Source organism: Rhinopithecus bieti, unplaced genomic scaffold (assembly GCF_001698545.2).
Source record: "Rhinopithecus bieti isolate Rb0 unplaced genomic scaffold, ASM169854v2 scaffold_10223, whole genome shotgun sequence".
Lineage (NCBI taxonomy): Eukaryota > Metazoa > Chordata > Mammalia > Primates > Cercopithecidae > Rhinopithecus > Rhinopithecus bieti.
In genome coordinates this window covers 2,663,751-2,672,030 of record NW_016806659.1, presented here as the reverse complement: position 1 = coordinate 2,672,030, position 8,280 = coordinate 2,663,751, and positions in this window count along the sequence as shown.

The following is an 8,280-nucleotide window of genomic DNA, read 5'->3' as shown; positions in this document are numbered from 1 at the left end:
GCCCGGCCTAAATTTTTAAATATACTTCCAGATACTGAAAATTATGTTTGTAAGTATAAGAGAAAATAAGTGAAACTACTTATGTTAGCTGGGTGCGGTGGCCCACGCCTGTAATCCCAACACTCTGGGAGGCTGAGGCGGGTGGATCACTTGAGGTCAGGAGTTTGAGACCAGCCTGGCCAACATGGTGAAACCCCGTCTCTACTAAAATACAAAAAAAATCAGTCGGGCGTGGTGGCATGCACCTGTAGTCCCAGCTACTCAGGAGGCTGAGGCAGGAAAATTGCTTGAACCTGGGAGGTGGAGGTTGCAGTGAGCTGAGATCACACCATTGCACTCCAGCCTGGGTGACAGAGCGAGATTCCATCTCAAACAACAACAACAACAACAACAACAACAACGCCCACAAAAACTAGCCAGGCATGGTGGCACACACCTGTAATCCCAGCTACCTGGGAGGCTAAGGTGACAGAATCATTTGAACCTGGGAGGTGAAGTTTGCAGTGAGCTGAGATGATGCTATTGCACTCCAGGCTGGGTGACAAAGTGACACCCTGTCTCAAAAAAAAAAGAAGAAAGAAACTACTTATGCCATGTTAAGTGAAAACAGTAAGATACAAAATTGCATGTATAGGACAGATCACAACTACTCATACCTAAGAACTATTTAAAATGTATCTAAAATAAAAAAATACCAGCACAAGAAAGATTTATGAATAGAGAAAATTGAATAGAAAGAGAACTATAGAAGGAATGAGTTTTTTCTTTTCTGGTGTTTTCCATATTTTCTATTATAAATATATATACCAATGGAAAATATATAACAAACATAACATTAAAGAAGTTAATGTACCAGCAACTGATGGATAAAAGAATTAGAGCTGATCAAGATCACAGAGAATTCAAGACAACTGTCTGTTAGAAATCTTGTCACATTGCCTCTTTCCACACTTAGAAAATTTTCTGGGCATTCCACACGCAGAAATCCCAGAAATAACTTTTGTTTGGCTGTGGCAGCACTGTGAACTTTTAAAACTCAGATTTACTAATGTTTTGCTTCTTGTAACAGTGAAGTGGCCCTGGGGATAATCGTCATAGATTTTCGGAAGATCATTTACATATGGGGTAGGCCCTACAATCCCCCAAGTCTTGCCTCTCCACTAGCTTCTCAGGGCCAACACGGTTGGCTGCTAGGCAACAACCATCCATCTCTCAGCTCCCTTGTAACCTAATCCGGCTTCTGCTTAGATATAGCCAGGCAGTGTGCCCAGCCCCAGGTGGACCGCAGGTGGGCTGAACCCATCATGGTGATCCTGACTTCTATATCATAGCCATGTGACGCAACTCTCAGCCAACAAAATACTGTTAGCAGTCAGCTCAGCTACCGGGGCAGTCATTTACATCTCCCATGAGAAAGTACACAGCCCTGTGGTCCAGATTAGGGAGGGGATTCTGCTCCCAGAGCCACCATTCCTGTGTATGGCCCCATGTCCTGACTCTCCAAGATGGCCTGCAAGTACTCCAGTGTGGGAGGAAGGGACAAGGAAAGACGTAAAAGCAGTAGTCTTTTAAGAAAGGGACTCTCAGTGAAGGTCTCTGGATGGACACACTTCAGTTGACTTCCCTTTTGCCAGTACTTAGTCACCTGGTCACATTTAGTTGCAAGGGAGCTAGGGAATGAACTCTTTATTATAGGAGTCCTATATGCTCAGATAAAATTTGATTACAATGGGAAGAGGAGAATGAACTTGGGGGCACAGTTAGCAGACATTGCTGCAAAAACAAAATGGGTAGTCTGCTGGGAGGCTGATGGGAAATACTATCCGTAATGAAAAGAGAATCCTTTGCACACCCAACACCAGATATTGGTCTCTAACACCATTCTGCAACGAAAGAAACCAGGGTCCTTTGGAAAAATGGCTGATTTTAGACTGGGACAGGAAATATTCAAGATGATCTTGGAGCGCTGGCAGTGCTAGAAAGCAAAGAAGTGCTGAAAAGTAAAAAAACAAATGAACAAACAAACAAAAAAAACACACACATAAAAAAACCATAATGAGGTGTATTGAAGGGACTCAGGAGACAAATCAAAGTGCTCCCAATGGCCAAACCCAGAATAATTAGAGCAACAAAAGAAGTAATGTTAGTATTAGATTATAACCCAGAGCATAAAATATATACCCACAAGTCTATATTAATATAAATAAAAGATTACATAATAAGTAAACAGGGGAGAAGAGACAAATCTCACATGCAGAAGAATTTCTAGTAATTTGTGCAGATACTTTGAACTCAAGGAGGTGGAGCATAGCTCCCCACTCCTTAGGTGTGGGCTGGGCATAGTGACTTCCTTGCAAAGAGTATAGTATGGAAAGAGGTGAATAGAGAGTAGCTTTACGGGGAAGAAACCTGACAAACACTATATCAGGCAGGTGATCAAGCTCAACACCAAGTCATAAATCATACTGACAGTATATACTTGCTATGGTTTGAATATGTCCACCAAAGGTCATGTCTTGGAAAGCTGATCCCCAATGCAACAGTGTTAGGAGGTGGGACCTTTAAGAGGTATTGAAGTTATGATTAAGTTACGAGGGCAGAGCCCTCATGAATGGATTAATGTCATTATCTAGGGAATGGGTACCTTATAAAAGGATGAGTTTGACTCTTCTTCCCCTTTCTCTCATCTTTTCTTTGCCCTTCCCCCCCCCCCCCAGGATGACACAGCAAGAAGGTTCTTCCCAGACATCGGTCCCTCAATCTTGGACTTCCCAGCCTTCAGAACTGTGAGAAATAAATTTCTGTTCATTACACATTACCCAGTCTGTGGTATTTTGTTATAGTGGCACAAAATGGACTAAGACAATGGACTACCTTTGATAGGATGTGATAAAGATGGCACTTTACTTCAGTGGTCTCCTTCCCCAGAACTCATAACCTCAGTGTCATCATGAGAAAAACATTAGATGATTCACAATTGAAGACTATTCTACCAAACACCTAACCAGTACTCCTCAGCACTGTTAAGGCCATCAAAAACAGGGGAACTCACAGCCAAGAGAAGCCTAAGGAGACATGATGACTAAGCGTAGTGTGGTCTCCTGGATGAGATCCTGGAACAGAAAAAGGGCATTAGGAAAAAACTGAGGACATCTAAATAAAGTATGGGACTTCAGTTAATGATAATGCGTCAATATTGGTTCACTAGTTATGACAAATGTACTATACTAATACAAGTTCGCAATAAGCGGTGTATTAGTCTGTTCTCACACTGCTATGAAGAACTACCTGAGGCTGGGTAATTTATGAAGAAAAGAGTTGACTCACAGTTACACAGGCTGTACAGAAAGCAAGGCTGGGAGGCCTCAGGAAACCTAAATCATGGTGGAAAGTAAAGGGGAAGCAGGCACATCTTACCGTGGTAGAGCAGGAGAGAGAAACGTCAAAGGGGGAAGGGCTACGCACTTTTAAACAACCAGATCTTGTGAGAATTCACTTGCTATCACAAGAAGAGCAAGGGGGAAATCCACCCCATGAGGCAATCACCTCCACCAAGGCCTCTCCTCCAACACGGGGAATTACAATTTGACATGAGATTTGGGTGATGATACAAAGCCAAACTACACCAATAGGAGAAAATGAACGCTGAATGTGGGTATAGGAGAAGTCTCTGTATTATCGTCTCACTTTTTCTTTAAATCTAAAACTGTTCTTATGAACAAAAAATAAAAGTCTAAGGCCCCCCAACCACCTGAATAGACCCTTCCTCTTGGCCAAGGGCACGCAAATGTTAACCTGAAAAGACTAGTTCAGGCTGTGATGGAAAGGGGTAGCCGGACGTGCCTCATTCTACCCTCTTCCCTTTTGGAATTCCTGATAGAACATACTCTTTAAGTCTGATATGAAACACATACAATCTATTCTTTCTGAAGCCTGCTATCTGGAGGCTTCATCCACATGATAAAACCTTGGTCTCCACAACCCCTTACCATAACCCAGACATTATCTTCTATCAATAGTAACTTTTTCAACCAATTGCCAATCAGAAAATCTTTGAATCCATCTATGACTTGGAAGCCCCCGCTTCCAGTTGTCCTGACTTTCTGAACCAATGTGCACCTTACATGTATTGCTTGATGCTTTATGTCTCCCTAAAATGTATAAAACCAAGCTGTAATCTGGCTACCTTGGGCACATGTTCTCAGGATCTCCTGAGGGCTGTATCACAGGCCATGGTCACTCATACTTGGCTCAGAACAAATCTCTTCAATTACAGAGTTTGACTCTTTCGTCAACATTCTAAAACAAAAAGTTTATTTTAAAAAAGAGTGAGGGAAAGAAACAGAGGGACAGTTCCCCCTTCTTTTCTGTGTGGGAGGTCATGTTTGGAGCTGAGACGGCCATCTTTTGATTCTCAGTATGCCTGTTCACAGCCCTAACCAACCTTGGACTCCTCTACTGGATTTTCGTTATGTGATAAAATTAACCTCACAGTTTAAGCTGTTTTGGGCCAGGTGTCTTGTTCATTGCAGTTGAATGCATCCCAACGAATAGTACTCGTATCATTTTCACGGCCACAGCTGTGGTTTAGACCTTTAGACCTTCATCTCCCTTCCTAGCAGTTTGGCCTGCTCTACTATTCTTCCTTCCCAATCTCCTGGCAGCTCTCTTCCTTCTCTAGCTTCACCCCCTGCCTGCATTTCTACCAATACCCAGTGGCCAGCAACTCTTGCCATTCCTAGGCAGGGCATGTTCCCTCATAATTCCAAGCTTGGACACATAGGATTCCCTCTGCTTGGAATGCATACTTCTCCATCCTTATTTCTTCCAGCAAATAACTACCCCCATTCAAGTTTCAGTTGCCAGCCATGGCACGATATGTGGCCAGCAAGATTCTAAGATGTCCCTGCAGATCCGTGACGGCTGGTGTACATAGCCTGCATAACCTTCAGTACTGTGACTATAATGAATTATACACCTATGATCAGGTTATGTTATGTGACAATGTTGATGTTAAGAACAGATTATGTCAGTGGGCCTGATCTAATCACATGCACGCTTTCAAAGCCGGGCGCGGCGGCTCACGCCCGTAATCCCAGCACTTTGGGAGGCCGAGGTGGGCAGATCACGAGGTCAGGGGTTCGAGACCAGCCTGACCAACATGGTGAAAACCCGTCTCTACTAAAAATACCAAACTTAGCCGGCGTGGTGGTGCGTGCCTGTAATCCCAGCTACTTAGGAGGCTGAGGCAGGAGAATTGCTTGAACCCGGGAGATGGAGATTGCAGTGAGCCGAGATTGCACTGTTGCACTCCAGCCTGGGCGACAGAGTGAGACTCTATCTCAAAAAAAATAAAATAAAATAAAAACAAAAGCAGAGAGTTTTCTCTGGCTGGGAGCAAAAGAGGAAGTTACACAGAGATCTGATGTAGGAGGATGTTTGGCATGCAAGAAGGTCTCTGTCGCTGGCTTTCAGGATGGAAGGGGTTATGTGGAAGGATGGAAGGAAAGTCCGTGACTTCTAGGAACTGTAGGCAGGCTCAGGAAATGGGGATGTCAATCCTACAACCACAGGAAACTGAATTGTGCCCAAAAGAAGAATGAGCTTGGAAGATCTTTGCAAGAAGTCAGCCCAGCTGATACCTTGATTTCAGCCTTGCAATATACCCTGAGTAGAGAACTCAACCTTGCCCCTGTGCAAACTTCTGATCCATATAACTGGGAGCTAATAAACAGACACTGTTTTAAGTCACTAAGTCTGTGGCGGTTTGTTGTTATGCAGCAACAGAAAAGGAACACGCCACATCTCCTCTCTGAAGTCATCTCTCACTTCCCCAGGCACACCTGTGACATCTTCCGCTTGCTGCTGTGGCACCTGATACACATCCCTCCCATGATGCAGGTCACAGTGTGTTATCATTTTCCACTTACCTGTCTGCCTCCCTCACAGGATTCTGAGTTCCTGGGCAGTGGGGACTATATAATTTTATCACTGTGATCTCAGGTACAGAGTAGGAAGGTGAAACAATATTCATTGAATGATGGTTTCATCAAGAAAAAAATCCCAAGATCACTAATTTGTAATCATATATACTAAAATAACCAAAGATGTCAGAGATTTAACATCTAAGCAAGAGGAAAAGTCACCAATATAAAAAAGAATGGCAAAAAAGAAAGAATAGCTATTATAACTATACGCACAGGATGTTTCTGAGGAACCCAGAGGTGAATGAAGTCCCTAGGGGTGGTAAATGAGGGAAGGAAGTGGAGACATGAGCAGAACTATGAGGGGAAAAAATTTATCTCTGGATTACTTAGTAAACAAACACGTTTTTATTGAACGCTTGGTTTGTGGTGACCCTGTAACTGTGGCAAACAATATCGATGTTTCAGATTTAAATACTATCCTCAGGCATTCCGAGACCCTCCTTTCTGTGGCATACAGATCTTAGAATGTTAGATTCAAGAAGGTCTTAGATTCGTGCATAAAAGTCCTCCATTTTTTTTTTTTTTTTTGAGACGGAGTCTCGCTCTGTCGCCCAGGCTGGAGTGCAGTGGCCGGATCTCAGCTCACTGCAAGCTCCATCTCCCGGGTTCACGCCATTCTCCTGCCTCAGCCTCCCGAGTAGCTGGGACTACAGGCGCCGCCACCTCATCCGGCTAGTTTTTTGTATTTTAGTAGAGACGGGGTTTCACCGTGTTAGCCAGGATGGTCTCGATCTCCTGACCTTGTGATCCGCCCGTTTCGGCCTCCCAAAGTGCTGGGATTACAGGCTTGAGCCACCGCGTCCGGCCCAAAGGTCCTCCATTTTTTAAATAAATAGAAGCAAACTGATTTTCCACGGAGCTCTGTGTTTCTGAGGTGCACATCCTTGTTCCTGTGCCTCTGACACCTCTGTTAATGAACCTGTAATAAAGATTCCTGGAGGAAACCCAGAGATGTTTTGACACTGCACAACAGTTTCTCCCTCAGTCTCTGCCGCAAAAGTGCCAGCTCCCTTGACCCTTAGAGCCCAAGTTGGGGTAGCTCTGGGTGGGTGAGTCCCATTCCCATCTCTCTCATCTCAAATGCTGCAGTGGAAATATGGTCTGGAATATGCATGAAAGGGGTGGATCCAGCATGTGCCAAGAAACCAGGTAGAAGCTAAACAGGGAAGAACGGTACAGGAAGTTGTAAGGGGTATTTAAGGAAGGGAGAAGAGAGGGGGCGGAAAGATGCTTTCTGGATCAAAGTAGGGTGAAAACCTCGGGATGCAGGTTAGGCACACCACGGAGGGCCTCATCGCTAGTCTGATTAATTTGCATTTTATCCTGTGGGCGATGAGGAGCGAAGGAAAGGGTTTTAGACTCTAGCTTTGGGGGTGGGGTGTCAACTCATGTCTCTGGGCTGAAGTTTCCACATCTGTTAAGCTGGAGAAGTAATACTTGCTGGGCCAACCAATGTACACAACCATTGTTACAACCAAGTATCGATGGTGATAAAAACTAAACAGAAAACACAAATAACACTTAGCTGGTCTCCAAGGGGGTGGTTTAAGGTTAGGTGGCAAGCCTGAAGTAATTTCTAAAGTCCTTCGGGAATAAAATTCTGAAACTTGAGCCATAAATTAAGAAGCAGATGGCTTTTCTCCTTGCAAACGACCTGCCACAGACTCAGTCCGTCACTGCCTCTGCTAGCTCTGCTACCCTTGGGCCCTGTCCGCAACCCACGTGGGAGACCTTCCACGGGATCTACTCGGATGTCTGGGATCTGGCCACTACCGCAGGCTCGAGACAACCCAGGTGCGTATGCGCCGCGCACACGGAACAGCGCAGGCTGCCCGAGGCCATGGGGCGGGGCCGAGGCCGGGGCGGAGCCAGGACTGGGAATCCCCGCGCCGTCAGGCCGGTGGGGGCCGGGGCATGTGTGTGGGCGTGGCGGGCCTCTGCGCAGGCGCCGACCCACTCCCTTGAGCCGGGCGCGCGCCCGCGACGGGTTCCGCTACCGGCGGGCGGAGGGGTGCGCGCGAACGAGCGAGCGGCCGTGACGTGCGCCGCGCTACGCCCGACGTCACGAGTCCGTGTGTAGTGGCGGCCGGGCTGCCTGCCCTCAGCGGCGGCGCCTGACTAGGGTGCCGCGGCCGTTGGGCGCAGCGTTCGGGGATTGCACGGCCCGCGGCGGCGACGAAGACTACGACCAGGAAGCTTGGCTCCCCTGTCCGCGGAGTCGCCACTCCCGCCTCTTCTCCGGTCTCTGGCGACGCGGGCCTGCGGCTTCCCCCTTTCCTGCCCGACTCCCCGC